We start from the raw sequence: 25,210 nt of genomic DNA, 5'->3' as shown, positions 1-25,210 counted from the left end.
TATAAACATTGGGTTAACAACATTTAACAAGATCGTTAACCTAAAGGTTTCAAAACAACACTTACATGTAACGACTAACGATGACTTAACGACTCAGTTAAAATGTATATACATGTAGTGTTTTAATATGTATTTATACACTTTTGAAAGACTTCAATACACTTATCAAAATACTTCTACTTAACAAAAATGCTTACAATTACATCCTCGTTCAGTTTCATCAACAATTCTACTCGTATGCACCCGTATTCGTACTCGTACAATACACAACTTTTAGATGTATGTACTATTGGTATATACACTCCAATGATCAGCTCTTAGCAGCCCATGTGAGTCACCTAACACATGTGGGAACCATCATTTGGCAACTAGCATGAAATATCTCATAAAATTACAAAAATATGAGTAATCATTCATGACTTATTTACATGAAAACAAAATTACATATCCTTTATATCTAATCCATACACCAACGACCAAAAACACCTAAAAACACTTTCATTCTTCAATTTTCTTCATCTAATTGATCTCTCTCAAGTTCTATCTTCAAGTTCTAAGTGTTCTTCATAAATTCCAAAAGTTCTAGTTTCATAAAATCAAGAATACTTTCAAGTTTGCTAGCTCACTTCCAATCTTGTAAGGTGATCATCCAACCTCAAGAAATCTTTGTTTCTTACAGTAGGTTATCATTCTAATACAAGGTAATAATCATATTCAAACTTTGGTTCAATTTCTATAACTATAACAATCTTATTTCAAGTGATGATCTTACTTGAACTTGTTTTCGTGTCATGATTCTGCTTCAAGAACTTCGAGCCATCCAAGGATCCATTGAAGCTAGATCCATTTTTCTCTTTTCCAGTAGGTTTATCCAAGGAACTTAAGGTAGTAATGATGTTCATAACATCATTCGATTCATACATATAAAGCTATCTTATTCGAAGGTTTAAACTTGTAATCACTAGAACATAGTTTAGTTAATTCTAAACTTGTTCGCAAACAAAAGTTAATCCTTCTAACTTGACTTTTAAAATCAACTAAACACATGTTCTATATCTATATGATATGCTAACTTAATGATTTAAAACCTGGAAACATGAAAAACACCGTAAAACCGGATTTACGCCGTCGTAGTAACACCGCGGGCTGTTTTGGGTTAGTTAATTAAAAACTATGATAAACTTTGATTTAAAAGTTGTTATTCAGAGAAAATGATTTTTATTATGAACATGAAACTATATCCAAAAATTATGGTTAAACTCAAAGTGGAAGTATGTTTTCTAAAATGGTCATCTAGACGTCGTTCTTTCGACTGAAATGACTACCTTTACAAAAACGACTTGTAACTTATTTTTCCGACTATAAACCTATACTTTTCTGTTTAGATTCATATAATAGAGTTCAATATGAAACTATAGCAATTTGATTCACTCAAAACGGATTTAAAATGAAGAAGTTATGGGTAAAACAAGATTGGATAATTTTTCTCATTTTAGCTACGTGAAAATTGGTAACAAATCTATTCCAACCATAACTTAATCAACTTGTATTGTATATTATGTAATCTTGAGATACCATAGACACGTATACAATGTTTCGACCTATCATGTCGACACATCTATATATATTTTGGAACAACCATAGACACTCTATATGTGAATGTTGGAGTTAGCTATACAGGGTTGAGGTTGATTCCAAAATATATATAGTTTGAGTTGTGATCAATACTGAGATACGTATACACTGGGTCGTGGATTGATTCAAGATAATATTTATCGATTTATTTCTGTACATCTAACTGTGGACAACTAGTTATAGGTTACTAACGAGGACAGCTGACTTAATAAACTTAAAACATCAAAATATATTAAAAGTGTTGTAAATATATTTTGAACATACTTTGATATATATGTATATATTGTTATAGGTTCGTGAATCAACCAGTGGCCAAGTCTTACTTCCCGACGAAGTAAAAATCTGTGAAAGTGAGTTATAGTCCCACTTTTAAAATCTAATATTTTTGGGATGAGAATACATGCAGGTTTTATAAATGATTTACAAAATAGACACAAGTACGTGAAACTACATTCTATGGTTGAATTATCGAAATCGAATATGCCCCTTTTTATTAAGTCTGGTAATCTAAGAATTAGGGAACAGACACCCTAATTGACGCGAATCCTAAAGATAGATCTATCGGGCCCAACAAGCCCCATCCAAAGTACCGGATGCTTTAGTACTTCGAAATTTATATCATATCCGAAGGGTGTCCCGGAATGATGGGGATATTCTTATATATGCATCTTGTTAATGTCGGTTACCAGGTGTTCACCATATGAATGATTTTTATCTCTATGTATGGGATGTGTATTGAAATATGAAATCTTGTGGTCTATTATTATGATTTGATATATATAGGTTAAACCTATAACTCACCAACATTTTTGTTGACGTTTTAAGCATGTTTATTCTCAGGTGATTATTAAGAGCTTCCGCTGTCGCATAGTTAAATAAGGACGAGATTTGGAGTCCATGCTTGTATGATATTGTGTAAAAACTGCATTCAAGAAACTTATTTTGTTGTAACATATTTGTATTGTAAACCATTATGTAATGGTCGTGTGTAAACAGGATATTTTAGATTATCATTATTTGATAATCTACGTAAAGTTTTTTAAAACCTTTATCTATGAAATAAAGGTTATGGTTTGTTTTAAAAATGAATGCAGTCTTTGAAAAACGTCTCATATAGAGGTCAAAACCTCGCAACGAAATCAATTAATATGGAACGTTTTTAATCAATAAGAACGGGACATTTCACGTAATGGACATCCTTTACCCACCGTCACCATAGGGCATTGTAGTAGATTTCATTATGTAATCTCGTTTGTTGATTCACGTTTTACTCATGTATTGTACGAACCTATGCGGATGTATGCAACTTATTATTAATGAATGGAACTTAGTGTTGTTTACTTTTTGCACGGTGTTCTAATTACGTTACTGTATGTTGTTTCTGTGGTATCTGTATCTAGTGCATTGCTTAGTTAACATGTGTTGCGTTGATTCCATGTTGGTTGCCATATACTATATTATTATTTATTAAATGCTGGATTTTGACTTAAGTCAAAATTTCTGTTTAGAAGAGCAATGGCAAATGGAAGAGCAGCGCCCACAGCAGCACAAATTGAGGAAATGATCGCTGAGAGGGTAGCCGAAGCTATTGCGGAAATCAACCCCCAAGCTCCACCAGTTAACCCGCCCATCCATAACGGGTGTATATATAAGGATTTTCAAAGCTGCAAGCCCCACAACTTTAGTGGTACTGAGAGGCCGGTTGGATTGACTAGATGGTTTGAGAAACTAGAAGCTATGTTCCGTGTAAGCAACTGCTCAGAGACGAACAAAACCAAGTATGCCTCCTGTACGCTGTCGGACGGTGCCCTAACCTGGTGGAACACACTTGCTCAGGCTAAAGGCATTGACAAGGCTTATGCTACTCCTTGGGAAGAATTTAAGGGAGCCATGATCGAAGAGTACTGCCCCAGAACAGAGATACAGAAAATGGAGGCTGAGTTCTGGGAGTTGAAGGTTGTGGGAAACGATCTGGATGGTTACAACTGTAGGTATCTGGAATTAGCGCTGATGTGTCCCTCGATGGTTACCCCGGAAATGTCCATTCAGGGAAATGGAACGATACTTGTGGGGACTTCCCAAGTCCATTCAGGGAAATGTCACCTCTTCGAAGCCACCCAATGTCCCGGAAGCTATGCGCATGGCGCACACCCTGATGAACCAGATCACCCGCAAGAAACCTGAGAAAGCGAAATCAGAATCGGGGACTAGTCATGAGAAGTGTAAGTGGGATGAAAACAAGGGAAAGGTCTTTGATCAAAACCCAGCTAAGAGGCATGAGGGTTTCAAGGGAAACAACGACTGGAGGAACCCCAACCCGACCCCTAGCTCGAACCCCAACTACAAGGGTACTCTACCGCAGTGCAAGAGGTGCTACAAGCACCATACCGGGTACTGTAATGTGGTCTGTGAAAAGTGCAAAAGGACCGGGCATATTGGTAAGGACTGCAAGATTCCCACCCCAACGGTGAAGATGTCATACCCCGTCCTAATCCATCTGGACGAAGTCACCAACATCTGGTCCCATTGCAATGATCGACTCCAAATAATGTCTTTAAAATGAGCAAATGCACAGCGGAAGATTTCTTTCATACCTGAGAATAAACATGCTTTCAAGTGTCAACCAAAAAGTTGGTGAGTTCATAGGTTTATCATAAAACAATAAAATTCATCATTTTGATAGACCACAAGATTTAAATGCTGCATGGTACAAATGGGCTCGAATCCTATACCCACCTGTAATGTACGTGCGATATCTTTTAAATACAGTACACCTTTCTCGTGTACGAAATCATCTTTCATAAATCTTAGTAACCGTACACATATCTCGTGTACAAAAATAACATACACATAACCTGTGTATAAAATCATTCTCTCGATATACCATTCACTTTTCATTTCTTTCATAGCTTGGCTTGGTAACCGACCTTAACATATAATGCGCATAATAATATCCCCAAAACAGAATATCTCGTATGTATAATAATCATATAAACTTCGAAGTACTAAACACCACGCCCACTAGCCCTTCCGTCTAGTGAACATTCTGGGTGGGGGTGTTAAACCCGATAGCTACCTTTAGGATTCGCGTCAATTAGGCGTGCACTAATTCTCAAAATTAGTGATGTTCCCTAATTCTTAGGTTACCAAGCAATAATAATCAAGGGAAAAATATTCATATCAATTGTGGCAATTATCACGTCCACATAATTCAATGGTGGCAATTATCACGTCCACATAATTCATTCGAGGAATGTTTTGCTTGTGTCTATCTCGTCAAATATTTATAAAAGTATTTCATGTATTCGCAGTTCAAAATTGTATTTCAAAAGCATTTAATAAAGCAGTTGTAAAAACAGCGCATGTATTCTCAGTCCCAAAAATGTAAAAAGTAAAAGGGAATCAAATGAACTCACCATACTGTATTTTGTAGTAAAAATACATATGACGTCATTGAACAAGTATAGGGTTGGCCTAGAATTCACGAACCTATATCATTTATATATATTAACACATGTAATTGTAATCGAATAACTTATATATTATTAATGATATACTTGTTATTTTAATAAATTATATGTTATATGTATTAAATATAGTTTTATTTTATGTAACTAATTGTTAATTGGTAAAATAATATTAGTAATAATAAATAAAAAGTTGTATTATTTTATGATAATAATAATAATGATAATACTTAAAATAGTTATAGTAATAAAGATAGTTTTAATGATCATAAAATGATAACTTAAATAATACTAATAATAATAATAATAATAAAAATATTAATATTAATATTTAAATAAAAAAATTTTTTTTAATAAAAATGATAAAAATAATTATTAGTAATGATAATATTAAAAATGATAGTTTTAATAATAATAATAATAATAATAATAATAATAATAATAATAATAATAATAATAATAATAATAATAATAATAATAATAATAATAATAATAAAAATTACCTTTAACGCTTTCCTAAAAATAAAATGCCTCGAGCAGCGCTCGAACCCGCGACCTACCGCTTACTCGCAACCCTCCTTAACCATGGCTCCAAGACTGTCTTTCTGATCTATAATATAAACTTTATATAGTTAACCCAAAACCGGCTAGTCCAATCTGATAACATTGATCTCGGCCCAACTTCTCTTGACCCAACCTTTAATAACCCAACTACTAAATCGTTTTATTCCTAATTAGATTTTTCGGCCCATCATCGAAACTAGTGGTCCAGCAGTTCTGTTGTTTATTTAACAAAAAGAATTTTGCCATGGCTGGGGATTGAACCCGCAACCACTTGGTTACACCCAACACCCTCCACCATCCGACTGTCACTGCTTTTCTGATTATCAGATTCTAATTATACATATATAAATCGTATCAACCCGATTCATCACCATACTTGTATATCTTAAACTATTATCATTATCGTTTACAGGATTCGACTAATAACAGTTAGATTTGTCGACCCATTAATTATTGTGCTTGATATTATATAAAAGGCCCAAGAGAATAATTAAAGCCAAGTTGCAACGTAAAAAAAAAGACGGTGGCCAACAATTATACAAGTTGCACTAGTGGGGTTCGGTTTTTTTTAGGGTGTAATCCCATAAAATTTCATTCTCCTTTTCGACAGCAACATCACACGTCATCACTATCATATACGTACATATCAATACAAGTGGATCAAGTGGGAGAGGTAGGGTAGAACTTAGAAGGTGTCGACCAAAAATGAGAAATAAAAGGAATCATGAAATCATCATCTTTATCTTACATGTTTGTCAACCACAAAAACAAATCAAGATATAAAGTAGCGAACTGGATCCCAAAATTTTCCTTGGATACCCCTTCTACCATCATTTTCGATTTAAAGTATTGAATGGTAGTCTCACAGTTTTAATCCAAGTGAGGTATTATTTATTTGGTACATGTCGAGCAATACTTTCTTAAATTGTTCCACATATTAATATTAGTCTTCCATTTTACTTTCTTCTTTCAAGGCAGGAAAAACATTCTATAGGTATGGTGGTTGTGACGGTGATTGTTGGACTTGAAATCAATAAAAACGGAGGTAATAGTTGTGGTTTTGTTTGGGTTGTCAAGCAAAGAAATAGAAACACAAAAGTTGCAGCTCTTCGAATGAAATAGAATCATAGCAACGGTTGTAATGGTTTTAAATGGTGACTCGTGGTGTTGGAGGTTCCAAGAAGGAAGTGATGATCGATGGTGATTTGAGTTACAACGAATACAAACAGTCGACATCGTTCGACCCATGACAGAACCCAAGTGGGTTTCGATAGGGTTGTTTTCTAATGGTGGAGATATGATGATGTTGCTGCTTGAAGTAAACAGAAAAATTTCATAGTAGTAGCCTTGAATATTTTTGTTGTGACTTGAACGATAATGAAGTAATAATGGTGGCAAGTTATGGTTCGAATGGTTCAACAAATAAGGTGGTTCACGATAGCTTACTTGGTGATTAATAAAGATGGTGAAAAAGGTGGGGTTTAAAGATTACATGGTGGTCGATTGTACCAAGAAAAGAAGAAAGGAGATTTTAAGAGAGGTATGAACAAAATTTACGTTAGTGGGTTTGTGTAGTTTTAAGTTTGTTTTTCCTTGCATTTGTAAATGTTTATGTAATTATATAGATAGATTGAAAGAGCGTAAGAATCACATTAAGTGATGTGCGGTGTCGCCAGAGATATGCGAGACAAGAAGAAATAAACAAAAAAATATGAAGCAGAAAATGACTAGAACAGATCCTGTACGTATTGTGAGATGATTTTGATATGTAACAAGATCAGAGAAGTAGGAAACTAAATAAAGTTTGATTGTGATTTGCAATTGATTTTGGATTGATCTGATGATTGAATTCGTAATTTGTACTAACTTGGTGATTGAAGGACAAATTAAACACAGTTAGATAGTTACATGTAATAGATTTGATTCCAATTCTCTGTATATAATCTTTTATATATTTGTTTAATATCATTAATAATTCTATTAATAATAAAATGAGATTACTGAAATATTATTAGTACTAATAGCATATTAATACAGATAATAATAATTATCATAATGATATTTAAGATAATAATACTAATAGTTATAATAGGGTTTATAATGTTATTATTAATAATATTATTATAATGATATCACAATTTAGATGTATCGATTATATTAATTATTGATATACTTAATATTAATAAAAGTAAATAATATAACATTCATATTTTAGATTGTAACTAATTATATTAATATTATAATTCAGTAAATATTAATAATTATATGTTACATATATTGGATTATTTAATATTTATACATTTTATATATTTTACAATATATAATATATAGATTTAGAATAATATCATATATTTATATATTCATTCTAGTATTAATTTAATTACTATTTTTCATTTTTAAAGTGTACTTTATAAATCCACAATTATAGGTACATTTTTATTTATTTAAATATATATCCATATATATTTATATATTTATATATTTACATATTTATTTACACACAATTGTTCGTGAATCGTCGGGATTAGTCAAGGTCACATGTATACATGAACACAGTTCAAAGTTATTGAGACTTCAATATTACAGACTTTGCTTATCATGTCGATTTCAAATTAAGATCAAGTTTAAATTTGGTCAGAAATTCCTGGGTCATCACAGTACCTACCCGTTAAAGAAATTTCGTCCCGAAATTTGAATGAGGTGGTCATGGCTAACAATAAAATTATTTCCATGATAAATATGAGTTGATAAATATAGTTTTATCATGAATGAGTAATATGGATAAAATAATTCGATTTTTCGAATAGTACGAATGAAGATATCACTAAATAGTGAAATGAGAAAGACATGTTTCATCATAACATTTGACTAGTCATGGTTGAATTTAGAAAATAAGGTGCGTCTTAACTTTTGACGTTGTCTTGGTTGAATTCCGGAATTCAAGGGATTCAAAAGAAAATCTTGTAAATCTATAAGATCTTATTCTTCGGGATTTATGGAAATTAAGATCTCTTTAATTAAATGCGATCATCTATCTCGATTGCTTTGTCTAGTATTTCCACTATAAATGAACTTCTTCCGTTCCATTACTTTTCACCGTTCCTTTACTCAATTCATACTTCCAAAAGATTTTGGAAATGCTGAATCTAGTTCTAATACTTTATATCTTCCTGACTATCTCTTCTGTCATTCTTCTCTTTCATTTATCACCAGATGAATCTGTTTACTTCTATGATTACCTTGGGGTTATAATGTTTTTAATTCTCCCGTGTCTTTACGTTGCAATACGTATTGATATACACAGTTTGTAATTTCTGTGTTGTTGTCGAGTTTTATATCTTCCCTTATGTTTCGGAGCTCTTTGCCTTTTTCTTCTCTTCTCGACATCTAGTAAAGCGAGTAATGGTCCAGAATTCGTAAGTATGGAGTTTCGAATGAACTTAATGTTCTAATTAAGAAAGAACGTAATAGCACGATTTGATTGGTCAAATTACCAGAATCACTGAGGATAGAACTATCAAGAATATATTTTCTTGATATGTTCGGAGGTTAAGTAGAATGAAAGAGTTATGTAACATGGCACATGATGATGGTATAATCTACTGTGAACCATCATCACATTTCATTAGAAATTCAGCATGACTTACTGTAATATAATCATGTTGGCCAGCGCCATTATATTATACTAACTCATGCTTCAATTCCCAACACTTCTCCATAATTCATTTATAATTTATAATTAGATTTTATAGAAGTTTCCAATATAATGGAATACAGATAGCACGAAGAGGTAGATAATTTTCAGACATGAATATTTATGAAAATATCCTCAGAAATATCGAAGATATTTATGATGATATTTTGGAATTTCTAAGATCGAAGGTTGATGAAGAAAAATTTTTCCGCAAAATTTTAACATGACTTCGGAGTAAGACATTCTCTAAAGATTTCATCGGGTCCAAAATTACCTGGATTCTTTGAATATAGGGTTTGGCCCTAGTATTTATCCTTGGTCTCCTTCATGGTTAGCTCAATCTGTTTTTCAGTACCAAATTTTCTATCGAGCGTTCCCAACAATCGATTCTTTATTATCAAACTTTTGGCCGTTTAGACCATCTATGATTTTGCTGTTTCCTCTGCATTTAATGCTACCTTATCTGAATCGTCGGTTATCAATCTGAGGTGTTTTCAGGAGGATTGTGTTTTTAGATGATTAAACGTTGATGGTAGTATGGTGGAATATAAAAGGTTCTCTGGTAATAATAAATGAGCACGCATATATATCAAGGTTATAATAAGGTTGTTTTGAATAAAAAGTCGAAGTTGCCTTGCTGGAGCTGTGACAAAATTGGCTATTTTGAAAAAGAACTGCAAAGTTATTTTGAGTAATAATAACACTAAAGGAATTAGCACAGCTACATGTTAAATGTTTACTCAGTTTTCGAGAGTTTTTCAGATGCATACTATATGTATAAATCCTTCCTTCTGTAGCTAAAGTGTGGTTGGTTCATCCTCTCGATTGAGGTATTTTAAAGAATAATGAAAGTTTTGAACGCAGATTGTAATCGTCAAGATACAAATGAGGTTTAAGATGAAATCAAGTGGCAAACTTGAAGAATTGTTTAGTTTCATATGTGATAATCAATATTTTAATTCATTTTAATTGTCCAAATGTTATTAGTCCACAGTTGATAGTCCACAGTCTACAGTCCAGTAATTCATATATAGTTTAATATATAATATTCGAATTTATTAATACGTATCGTGACCCGTGTACATGTCTCAGACTCGATCACAACTCAAAGTATATATATTATTTAAATATCAACCTCAACCCTGTATAGTGAACATATATAGAGTGTCTATGGTTATTCCAAATAATATATATACATGCGTCGATATGATATGTCAAAACTTTGTATACGTGTCCCAATATTTAAAGTGCGTAAAATAAATAACAGAAATTAAATATCGATAAATAAAATTACGCGAATTTAAATTACGATAAATAAATTGCGATAAATAAAATGTAATCAGTTAGCTAGGAACAGTTAGCTAGGAACAGTTAGCGTGGATTCTTAACAAAATTCTTCTCATAGTTAAATTGTTTGTTTCTAACAAATTTTTATTTTGTCCAATGTTTTCTTCATTATGCCACTTGTGGGATTCTAATAAGTCAAAATCCAAATATGAAATTGAATGAAAATGGTTACTCTGTGGTGAACGGATTCGTATATCTGTGGATGTAAGCAGGATAATAAATGATCGTTGAATCAGATTCGAAGAATGTACAGTATAACTTATTAATGTGCAATCTAAATATTCCTCGGGTATTACCTACCCGTTAAAATATTTTCACCATTAACGGTTTGTACAAAAGAATTTTTAATTACAATCTTTATGAAAACATATATACATATATATTTACTTCAGATGTAATCATGGATTTAATGAGTTAATATGATATTAATCTCATTTGCTTTTCGGTTTGAGCTAGAATAAGTAATCTCTAAAACTATTAGGAACCACATATTCTTCGCAGAATATCAATGAAGTTATGGATCAATACTTCATCGTTCATTGTTGTTGGTACTCCTTGGTATCTATGTGCGTAAGATGTTGATGCTCGTGGGACAGATTGTGATGTTGAGGTGTGGAATGCGAATGTTGCTGTTGGTGGTGGTGATGGTACTGTTGATGTTGCTTTTTGCACATTATTCTCCACATTGATTACTCGAGCGTGAAGCTCGTTGACTTATTACTCCGGGATGATTTTCAGTAGGAATGAGCGAATGAATAAGGTTTAGAATCTGAGATAGTATGTAATCATGATGAGATATTCGGGAAATGAGGGTAAAAATGGTGTTTCGGACTAGTTCGCCGGTAAGTGTTTCAGGTTCATCGTCAAGAGGGTAATTTGGTTGGTGAAAGGGATACCCTTCTTCGCATCTTCATTGATTAAGTTGACTACAAACACATCAGGTGAATTGGGGATGGCTGATTGGTTGATTCATTCTGGTGACGCTGCTTTCGGAGCTTAGGTGAAACTCCATATCGGAATAGCTGTCGAAATAACTATCGGAATAGCTATCGGAATCTGAGGGACTCGAACTGGTTGAGGGATTCATCTCGTACGATCAGATGAAGGATTTTTGATAAGAAATAGATTATAGGATGTAGATTAGTACCCTGCAATACATAAGTTACATACGCATATATAATACTAAAATCCCATAAGTTACGGAGGAATCTACGAAAGCTGTCAGGCAAAGGTAACAATAATAGATACGCTATGATATGAATTTATCTATACACTGTCTATGCAATAGAGGCAGTAAGACGTGTCTAGACTTTAAGGATGATCAGCAAATAATTTTCGACACTAAATGATAAGCAAAACTTTTGACATGCAGACACAGTCGAAGTCCAGACTCACTAATGCATCCTAACGACTTATCAGTTAGACACACTAATGCAGACCTGGTTCGCTAAGACCACCGCTCTGATACCACATGTCATACTCTGTCCTAATCTATCTGGATGAAGTCGCCAACATCTGGTCCCATTGCGATGATCGACTCAAAATAATGTCTTTAAAATGAGCAAATGCACAGCAGAAGATTTCTTTCATACCTGAGAATAAACATGCTTTCAAGTGTCAACTAAAAAGTTGGTGAGTTCATAGGTTTATCATAAAACAATAAAATTCATCATTTTGATAGACCACAAGATTTAAATGCTGCATGGTATAAATGGGCCCGAATCCTATACCCACCTGTAATGTACATGCGATATCTTTTAAATACAGTACACCTTTCTCGTGTACAAAATCATCTTTCATAAATCTTAGTAACCGTACACATATCTCGTGTACAAAAATAACATACACATAACCTGTGTATAAAATCATTCTCTCGATATAACATTCACTTTTCATTTCTTTCATAGCTTGGCTTGGTAACCGACCTTAACATATAATGCGCATAATAATATCTCCAAAACAGAACATCTCGTCTGTATAATAATCATATAAACTTCGAAGTACTAAACACCACGCCCACTAGCCCTTCCGTCTAGTGAACATTCTGGGTGGGGGTGTTAAACCCAGTAGCTACCTTTAGGATTCGCGTCAATTAGGCGTGCACTAATTCTCAAAATTAGTGATGTTCTCTAATTCTTAGGTTACCAAGCAATAATAATCAGGGAAAAAATATTCATATCAATTGTGGCAACTATCACGTCAACCTAATTCAATGGTGGCAATTATCACGTCCACATAATTCATTCGAGGAATGTTTTGCTCGTGTCTATCTCGTCAAACATTTATAAAAGCATTTCATGTATTCGCAGTTCAAAATTGTATTTCAAAAGCATTTAATAAAGCAGTTGTAAAAACAGCGCATGTATTCTCAGTCCCAAAAATGTAAAAAGTAAAAGGGAATCAAATGAACTCACCATATTGTATTTTGTAGTAAAAATACATATGACGTCATTGAACAAGTATAGGGTTGGCCTAGAATTCACGAACCTATATCATATATATATATATATATATATATATATATATATATATATATATATATATATATATATATATTAACACATGTAATTGTAATCGAATAACTTATATATTATTAATGATATACTTGTTATTTTAATAAATTATATGTTATATGTATTAAATATAGTTTTATTTTATGTAACTAATTGTTAATTGGTAAAATAATATTAGTAATAATAAATAAAAAGTTGTATTATTTTATGATAATAATAATAATGATAATACTTAAAATAGTTATAGTAATAAAGATAGTTTTAATGATCATAAAATGATAACTTAAATAATACTAATAATAATAATAATAATAATAATAATAATAATAATAATAATAATAATAATAATAATAATAATAATAATAATAATAATAATAATAATAATAATAATAATAATAAAAATATTAATATTTAAATAAATAAAAATAATAATAATCTTAATAAAAATGATAAAAATAATTATTAGTAATGATAATATTAAAAATGATAGTTTTAATAATAATAATAATAATAATAATAATAATAATAATAATAATAATAATAATAATAATAATAATAATAATAATAATAAAAACTACCTTTAACGCTTTCCTAAAAATAAAATGCCTCGAGCAGCGCTCGAACCCGCGACCTCCCGCTCACTCGCAACCCTCCTTAACCATGGCTCCAAGACTGTCTTTCTGATCTATAATATAAACTTTATATACTTAACCCAAAACCGGCTAGTCCAATCTAATAACATTGATCTCGGCCCAACTTCTCTTGACCAAACCTTTAATAACCCTACTACTAAATCGTTTTATTCCTAATTAGATTTTTCGGCCCATCATCGAAACTAGTGGTCCAGCAGTTCTGTTGTTTATTTAACAAAAAGAATTTTGCCATGGCTGGGGATTGAACCCGCAACCACTTGGTTACACCCAACACCCTCCACCATCCGACTGTCACTGCTTTTCTGATTATCAGATTCTAATTATATATATATAAACCGTATCAACCCGATTAATCACCATACTTGTATTTCTTAAACTATTATCATTATCGTTTATAGGATTCGTCTAATAACAGTTAGATTTGTCGACCCATTAATTATTGTGCTTGATCTTATACAAAAGGCCCAAGAGAATAATTAAAGCCAAGTTGCAATGTAAAAAAAAAAAGAAGGTGGCCAACAACTATACAAGTTGCACTAGTGGGGTTCGGTTTTTTTAGGGTGTAATCCCATAAAATTTCATTCTCTTTTTCGACAGCAACATCACACATCATCACTATCATATACGTACATATCAATACAAGTGGATCAAGTGGGAGAGGTAGGGTAGAACTTAGAAGGTGTCAAACAAAAATGAGAAATAAAAGGAATCATGAAATCATCATCTTTATCTTACATGTTTGTTGTGACGACCCAGAAATTTCTGACCAAATTTAAACTTTAATCTTTATATTATTCCGACACGATAAGCAAAGTTTGTTAAGTTAAATCTAAAGAATTTTAAACTGTGCTCATACATTCATTATAACCTCGACCAAATTCCGACGATTCACGAACCGTGTTATATAAATAGATATGTATATGTATATATATATATATATATTATAACTTGAGAATATTAATAAAGTATTAAACGTATAATACTTTACACGAACATATTTGTTTCAATATGATTTTCGACGAAATTAAAAATATATATATATTAAATGATTGAATGATCAGAAACATTGAATTATGATTACAAGTCTCTGTTGAGAGGTCCACTATGATTTGAGAAAATCTATTCCTCTTAACGATATTCAGAATAATTTGTAAAGCTATTTATAAATAAAAACAAAAAGTGTCATTTACGAAAGTTAGACAAAAGTTAGTGGAGAATTTGTTTCCATAATATTTTATTAATCTATTTTCAAACGTACAAACGTTTTCAGTTTAAAAAGAACTTTATTATTAAAATGTATATAACTTTTATAAATATCTAGAATCACTTTTGACAACTCATTACTTAACCAGTATAAAAAATATAAAGATATTTATATTTTATTTCATTAAATATATATAACGATTTAAATTAATATTATATATATTTATACGCGAATTATACATACATAGTTTTTATACTTTTACTATACTTTAACTTTACCTTTATTTTACATTTACTTTACTTTAACTTTAATAATTCACTTTAATAATCCATACTTTAATAATTCACTTTAATAATTCATGCTTCAATAATTCACTTTAATAATTCATACTTTAATAATTCACTTTAATAATTCATACTTTAATAATTCACTTTAATAATTCATACTTTAATAATTCACTTTAATAATTCACTTTAATAATTCATACTTTAATAATTCACTTTAATAATTCACTTTAATAATTCAAAAATCTATTATAAATAAAATTCAATAGGTTTCATTATTTCATAGAAACTTGAAAATATATTTCTATAAACATTCTAAATCGATTTATATATATATATATATATATATATATATATATATATATATATATATATATATATATATATATATATATATATATATATATATATATTTGCTCTGTATTATTTTAAGATATTATTAGTATACATAAAATATTACGACGGAGTACTGTCCGAGTGATTTCAAAATAGTTTTTTTGAATGAGTCGAAGCTAAGGAAATTATGAGTTATAGCTATGGAGGTGATGGGTATGGTTCATGGGTATGCTCGTGAGGTCAATCTAGTGTTTATCATCTCCGTTGCGTCTATGTACTTTCCTGCAATATTGAATCTCAATATTGATACGTTCTTGAATCCGAGGCCAACCTTGCACTTGTTAAATGACGTTATATGTATTTTTACTACGAAATACAGTATTGTGAGTTTCATTTGCTCCCTTTTATATATATTTTTGGGACTGAGAATACATGCGCTGTTTTTATAAATGTTTTACGAAATAGGCACAAGTACTAAAACTAATTCTACGTGGGTTTAAACCAGAAATATACCCTTATCTTGATAACATTAAACTACTTGTCTATATATGGTAGGCGCGAATCCTAAAGATAGATCTATTGGGCCTGACAAACCCCATCCTGACTATGGGATGCTTTAGTACTTCGAGGTTATTTTAAACACACCTGATCTGGTGTACTTCAGAGGGTAAAACATGAACGTTAAGGCTTGTTACCGGGTGCCTACAACTTATAGAATACTTTTATACACTTGCGAGTGTACATATATTTATAAACGGAAATCTTGTGGTCTATTAATATATTGAAATGATTGTTATGATAAACCTATGAACTCACCAACCTTTTGGTTGACACTTTAAAGCATGTTTATTCTCAGGTATTAAAGAAATCTTTCGATGTGCATTAGCTCATTTTAAGGATATTACTTGGAGTCAATCATGGCATATTTTGAAAGACGTTGCATTCGAGTCATTGAGTTCATCAAGATTATTATTAAGTCAATTATAGTTGAATGTATTATGAAATGGTGTGCATGCCATCAACTTTCGTTGTAAAGAAAGTTTGTCTTTTAAAAACGAATGCAATGTTTGTAAAATGTATCATATAGAGGTCAAATACCTCGCGATGTAATCAACTATTGTGAATCATTTATAATGTATATGAACGGGTCCTTTCAATTGGTATCAGAGCGGTGGTCTTAGCGAACCAGGTCTGCATTAGTGTGTCTAACTGATAGTCGTTAGGATGCATTAGTGAGTCTGGACTTCGACCGTGTCTGCATGTCAAAAGTTTTGCTCATCATTTTTGTCGGAAATTACCTGCTTATCATTCTTAGTCTAGACACATCTTATTGCATTGATTGCATGAATAGTGTACAGACAAAATTCATATCTTAGCGTATCTGCTAATTCATATCTTAGCGTATCTGTTACTGTAAACTTTGCCTGACATATTCCGTAAATTCCTCCGTAATCTACGAAACCTTTTGCTCTATATAATTAGAATACCACCCGATAGCCAGAAAATCATTTCATAACGAAAAATTCTTTATTCAATCGTACGAAATGGAATTCGTCATTAGTTCAAGTCCCTCGGATTCCGAAATGGAATCCCACTCAAGTTCCAAAGGCAGTGTGACCGGAATGGATCAACCAATTAGTCATCATCTATTCTGGATAAATTGGGGATGAGTTCGTAGCCTCCTTAATCATTGGAGACAAGAAGAAGGTGATCCCTTCCATCCACCACATTACCCTCTTGGCGAAGAACCTGAAGCACTTACCGGCAAACCTATCCGAAACACAATTTTCTCTCTTATTTCTAGAGTATCTCGTCACGATTACATACTACACCAAATTCTAGATTTTATTTATCCGCTCGTCTGAACCGACAATCACCCCGGTGTAATAGAAGAAGTCAACGAGCTTCGCGCTCGGGTAGTGGCTTTGGAGAATATGGTGCAAAGGTTATAAACACCAGCAGCAGCACCAGCAGCATAAACAGTACCACCATCAGCAACACCAACAGTACCATCACCACCACCAACAACAACATCCATATCCCACACCGCAATATCACAATTTATATCTCAAACATCAACGTCATACGCCCTGTAAATATCCAGGAATATCAACAACAACATACGATGAAGTATTAATTCATAAACTTCATTGAAGAGATATCTCTGCGGCAGTTATGTAATCTCCAAAATGTTAGAGATTATTTAATTCTGACCGTAAATCGAATGAGTGAACGGTGATGGTAGAGTAGAAACTTTGATCGAAAATGGTGTAAGATTTACAAGCTAGAATTGTTTTACCAACAGCATCTACAGGACCGTAGCATCATCAACACAGTCAGTGCCGTCAGTATCGTCAGAATCAACAGCACCTGTAACATCACAAACTCTGTCTGTTTAGGAATCATTGTGGACATCATTACGAATCAATAACAAATATATTGTATCAACGAGTTATGAAGTATTAACTCATTTCCAATCGAAAGATTTATATGTATTTTTCATATGTATAAATTTTTAAACCATAATAAATCTTCCCGTACTAAGCTATTATGTGTGAATCTTAACTACTCAGTTAATTCATATTACAAATATGCAATGATGTACCTCCTTCGTTCGCAACTTAACTATCGTTAATTACAATCTCTGTCTCAATTCAATAAAAATCCAATTTATAATAAATCAAGTGTATTATTCGAATATATGTTTGATTTTACACTTTCATCATCGATGTACTCGAAACTTTTCAAATAACATCATTCGTATCTTGCGAAGTTCACAAGAATTTCACGAAAACCAACAAATAACAAAGTAATGATTCATAATTTCAATATTATTGAAGAAATACTTATGCAATTTATAAAGTTTTAGGGATTACTCAATTCTAGTTCCAACCATAAAACAAATGAGTTTAATTTAATATTAACTCATTAAATCTATATTACATCTAAAGAAAATATACACATATATTTTCATAAAGACTGTAATAAACTTCTTTTGTACAAAATATTAATTGTAAAATTTTTTTAACGGGTAGGTAATACCTGAGAGATATATAAATTCACAATTAATATATTACATTTTTCGAAACTGATTCAGCAATCATCAACTATACTCCCTACTTTCACAACAATATCCATTCTTTCATATAAATCAAAACAATCATACTCATTCAAATTCAATTACATATTCTGATTTTGAAATCGCATAATTCAATTCGAAATATAACCAGTATCATCACTCTTAGATTCCTATATCTTTCAAAGCTATACTTTGGCTTCAAAACTGTGTTAGAACATCATATGTATTAACGATTACAATATGTGCTCAAACCTTTCGAAATTCCTGAAGACACTTCAACTAAGGAACAATCGAGATGATGATCCAAGCACATGTTACCCACAGTTATACACCTGAAAAACTCTCAAAACCTAAGTCATAGTTCGACACGTATCCGTGTTAGACCCTTTGGCATTTACTAGCTAAAATAACTTTTCAATTCCGTTTCAAAATAGACAGTTTTGTCACAGCTCCAGCAAGTCAACTTCGACTTCTCAATCAAAACAGTCTTATTATAACCTCGATAGATACGTTGCCCTTTCGCCAACGTTACCGAGGAATCGTTTATATTCACCACATTAGCAATAAACTTACCAACAACTTCACTGATCCTTGACTTTCCAAAAAAAAAATCATTATAATTATCGAAACCCTATCATATACTCATTCATACCTTATAACAAGAATTGCCATACCAATTATTGAGAATCAGCAATCAGTATTTTGAAACCTCGCAGCATGTCTACATCAACAATTACATATACACACAACGTCTACCTCCAAGACTAACATTCTTTGAATGAGAAATTTCATAAAAACACCCTAAACTACGAACCAGTTCTCAAAATTTTGAAAAATGCTGATGAAGCAGCAAAAACTGTAAACGACCTTAACAGTAAAAAGTTGGATGATAAAGGATAGTATATTGGCAAAGCTCAGAAAAAGAGAAGCTTTGAAACTGGAAAAATGGATTGAGCAAAGTATGAAGGAGGCTGTGGACAAATCACAAAGGCTGAACCTGCCTTCAAAGAATCCAAATGATTCAGTACTTGCTGAAGTCATTAACGAATACCTTGCTCCTGACTCTAAACCCCTGCGGACAATATCCTTCAGCATCCTCTGATATTAGACATTCTAAGATATCATCGTATCTTTCATTATAAATATCATCCATACTTCTGAAGATATTTTTATAATTATTCTTATATGAAATCATTTACCTCTTCGCGCTATCTGTATTATATCATAAAAGAAACTATTTTAGTTTCTAAATTCTGAAACATTCGAGTTTAAAATAGGAATATTCTTGAAGAAGTGTTGGGAGCTGAAGCATGAGTTAGTATAATATAATGACACTTGATCAACGTGATTATATTACAGTAATTCATGCTGAGTTTCTAAATGGAACATGATGATTCACAGATCATAACATCATCATGTGCTATGTTACACGACTCTTGTATTCTCTTTGATCTCTAAATATCAAGAAAATATTTCTTGATGATTCGGCCTTTTCCGAAGTATTCTGGTAATTTGACAAGTCAAGATCGTGCCATTACAATTTCCATCCTAGAACATTAACAATGTTCATTCCGAAATTTATATCTGCGAATTCTGGACCATTACAAGCGGTGCTTAATCGCAAGAAGAAGAAACGAAAGGACAAAGCTCCGAACTAGAAATGGGAGTATAAATCATAGCAAATAGAAGAGAGTATTAACTGTGGATGACAATGATTATAGAAGAAGCAAGGACTTTGAAATATAAGGGAAGATATAAAACACAACAACAACCCAGAAATCACAAACCGTATATATCAATGCATATAGCAATATAAAGACACGGGAGAACTAAAAACACTATAAAACCAAGAGTATAGTAGAAGTAAATAGATTCTTCTGGAGGCAGATGAAAAAGAAGAGCGACATATATGAAAGTGAGGAGTATATCAAGAATCAGCACTGGATGAAGCATATTGACAAATACTTTAAAATATGAGTTGAGAAGGTGTGAGTTGTAAGAAAACAAATGAGGTGGATTTATAGTGAAATATCTGACAGAGAAATCAAAATGGATTATCGCATTAATTCGAAGAGGATCATAATTTCCTTAATCTCCGAATAATCAAATCCAATATAGATTACAAAGATTTTCTTTTCGGAGATCAATCGTGATGACGTCAAAAGATACGACGAATCACTATTATCTTATTTCATTCATTTACGATAACTTCACTCACACGTTTTGAGTAATCGAATTATTTTATCCATTCTTCTTGAACATGATAAAACTCTATAATCGTTATAATAACATTCTCATTGTTAGTCATGACAACCTGTATCAAATTTCGGGGACAAAATTTCTTTAACGGGTAGGTACTGTGACGACCCGGAATTTTTCGACCAAATTTAAACTTTAATCTTTATATTATTCCGACACGATAAGCAAAGTTTATTAAGTTAAATCTTAAGAATTTTAAACTATGTTCATACATTCATTATAACCTCGACCAAATTCTGACGATTCACGAACCGTTATATATAAATAGATATGTATATGTATATATATATTATAACTTGAGAATATTAATAAAGTATTAAACGTATAATACTTTACACGAACGTATTTGTTTCAATATGATTTTCGACGAAATTAAAAAAATATATATATTAAATGATTGAATTATCAAAAACATTAAATTATGATTACAGGTCTCTGTTGAGAGGTCCACTGTGATTTGAGAAAATCTATTCCTCTTAACGATATTCAGAATAATTTGTAAAGCTATTTATAAATAAAAATAAAAAGTGTTATTTACGAAAGTTAGACAAAAGTTAGTGGAGAATTGGTTTCCATAATATTCTATTAATCTATTTTCAAACGTACAAAGACGTTTTCAGTTTAAAAAGAACTTTATTATTAAAATGTATATAACTTTTATAAATATCTAGAATCACTTTTGACAACTCATTACTTAACCAGTATAATAAATATAATGATATTTATATTTTATTTCATTAAATATATATAACGATTTAAATTAATATTATATATATTTATACGCGTATTATACATACATAGTTTTTATACTTTTACTATACTTTAACTTTACCTTTACTTTACTTTTACTTTACTTTAACTTTAATAATTCACTTTAATAATTCATACTTTAATAATTCACTTTAATAATTCATACTTTAATAATTCACTTTAATAATTCATACTTTAATAATTCACTTTAATAATTCATACTTTAATAATTCACTTTAATAATTCATACTTTAATAATTCACTTTAATAATTCATACTTTAATAATTCACTTTAATAATTCAAAAATCTATTATAAATAGAATTCAATAGGTTTCATTATTTCATAGAAACTTGAAAATATATTTCTATAAACTCTCTTAATCGATTTATATATATATATATATATATATATATATATATATATATATATATATATATATATATATATATATATATATATATATATATATATATATACTCTGTATTATTTCAAGATATTATAAGTATACATAAAATATTACGACGGAGTACTGTCCGAGTGATTTCAAAATAGTTTTTTTGAATGAGTCGAAGCTAAGGAAATTATGGGTTATAGCTATGGAGGTGATGGGTATGGTTCATGGGTATGCTCGTGAGGTCAATCTAGTGTTTATCATCTCTGTTGCGTCTATGTACTTTCCTGCAATATTGAATCTCAATATTGATACGTTCGTGAATCCGAGGCCAACCTTGCACTTGTTAAATGACGTTATATGTATTTTTACTACGAAATACAGTATTGTGAGTTTCATTTGCTCCCTTTTATATATATTTTTAGGACTGAGAATACATGCGCTGTTTTTATAAATGTTTTACGAAATAGGCACAAGTACTAAAACTAATTCTACGTGGGTTTAAACCAGAAATATACCCTTAGCTTGGTAACATTAAACTACTTGTCTATGTATGGTAGGCGCGAATCCTAAAGATAGATCTATTGGGCCTGACAAACCCCATCCTGACTATGGGATGCTTTAGTACTTCGAGGTTATTTTAAACACACCTGATCTGGTGTACTTCAGAGGGTAAAACATGAACGTTAAGGCTTGTTACCGGGTGCCTACAACTTATAGAATACTTTTATACACTTGCGAGTGTACATATATTTATAAACAGATATCTTGTTGTCTATTAATATATTGAAATGATTGTTATGATAAACCTATGAACTCACCAACCTTTTGGTTGACACTTTAAAGCATGTTTATTCTCAGGTATTAAAGAAATCTTCCGCTGTGCATTAGCTCATTTTAAGGATATTACTTGGAGTCATTCATGGCATATTTTGAAAGACGTTGCATTCGAGTCATTGAGTTCATCAAGATTATTATTAAGCCAATTATAGTTGGATGTATTATGAAATGGTGTGCATGCAGTCAACTTTCGTTGTAAAGAAAGTTTGTCTTTTAAAAATGAATGCAATGTTTGTAAAATGTATCATATAGAGGTCAAATACCTCGCGATGTAATCAACTATTGTGAATCGTTTATAATGTATATGAACGGGTCCTTTCATTTGTCGACCACACAAACAAATCAAGATATAAAGTAGCGAACTGGATCCCACGATTTTCCTTGGATACCCCTTCTACCATCACTTTCGATTTAAAGTATTGAATGGTAGTCCCACAGTTTTAATCCAAGTGAGGAATTATTTATTTGGTACATGTCGAGCAATACTTTCTTAAATTGTTCCACATATTAATATTAGTCTTCCATTTTACTTTTTTCTTTCAAGGCAGGAAAAACATTCTATAGGTGTGGTGGTTGTGATGGTGATTGTTGGACTTGAAATCAATAAAAACGGAGGTAATAGTTGTGGTTTTATTTGGGTTGTCGAGCAAAGAAATAGAAACATAAAAGTTGCAGCTCTTCGAATGAAATAGAATCATAGCAACGGTTGTAATGGTTTTAAATGGTGACTCGTGGTGTTGGAGGTTCCAAGAAGGAAGTGATGATCGATGGTGATTTGAGTTACAACGAATACAAACAGTCGACATCGTTCGACCCATGACAGAACCCAATTGGGTTTCGATAGGGTTGTTTTCTAATGGTGGAGATATGATATGTTGGTGCTTGAAGTAAACAAAAAAATTTCATAGTAGTAGCGTTGAATATTTTTGTTGTGACTTGAACGATAATGAAGTAATAATGGTGGTAAGTTATGGTTCGAATGGTTCAACAAATAAGGTGGTTCACGATAGCTTACTTGGTGATTAATAAAGATGGTGAAAAAGGTGGGGTTTAAAGATTACATGGTGGTAGATTGTACCAAGAAAAGAAGAAAGGAGATTTTAAGAGAGGTATGAACAAAATTTACGTTAGTGGGTTTGTGTGATTTTAAGTTTGTTTTTCCTTGCATTTGTAAATGTTTATGTAATTATATAGATAGATTGAAAGAGCGTAAGAATCGCATTAAGTGATGTGCGGTGTCGCCAGAGATATGCGAGACAAGAAGAAATAAACAAAAAAAATATGAAGCATAAAATGACTAGAACAGATCCTGTACGTATTGTGAGATGATTTTGATATGTAACAAGATCAGAGAAGTAGGAAACTAAATAAAGTTTGATTGTGATATGCAACTGATTTTGGATTGATCTGATGATTGAATTCATAATTTGTACTAACTTAGTGATTGAAGGACAAATTAAACACAGTTAGATAGTTACATGTAATAGATTTGATTCCAATTCTCTGTATATAATCTTTTATATATTTGTTTAATATCATTAATAATTAATAATTCTATTAATAATAAAATGAGATTACTGAAATATTATTAGTACTAATAGCATATTAATACAGATAATAATAATTATCATAATGATATTTAAGATAATAATACTAATAGTTATAATAGGGTTTATAATGTTACTATTAATAATATTATTATAATGATATCACAATTTAGATGTATCGATTATATTAATTATTGATATACTTAATATTAATAAAAGTAAATAATATAACATTCATATTTTAGATTGTAACTAATTATATTAATATTATAATTCAGTAAATATTAATAATTATATGTTACATATATTGGATTATTTAATATTTATACATTTTATATATTTTACAATATATAATATATAGATTTAGAATAATATCATATATTTATATATTCATTCTAGTATTAATTTAATTACTATTTTTCATTTTTAAAGTGTACTTTATAAATCCACAATTATAGGTATATTTTTATTTATTTAAATATATATCTATATATATTTATATATTTACATATTTATTTACACACAATTGTTCGTGAATCGTCGGGATTAGTCAAGGTCACATGTATACATGAACACAGTTCAAAGTTATTGAGACTTCAATATTACAGACTTTGCTTATCATGTCAATTTCAAATTAAGATCAAG

The sequence above is a fragment of the Rutidosis leptorrhynchoides genome, chromosome 3 (assembly GCF_046630445.1).
Source record: "Rutidosis leptorrhynchoides isolate AG116_Rl617_1_P2 chromosome 3, CSIRO_AGI_Rlap_v1, whole genome shotgun sequence".
NCBI classification, from domain to species: domain Eukaryota; kingdom Viridiplantae; phylum Streptophyta; class Magnoliopsida; order Asterales; family Asteraceae; genus Rutidosis; species Rutidosis leptorrhynchoides.
This window is presented reverse-complemented; position numbering follows the sequence as displayed.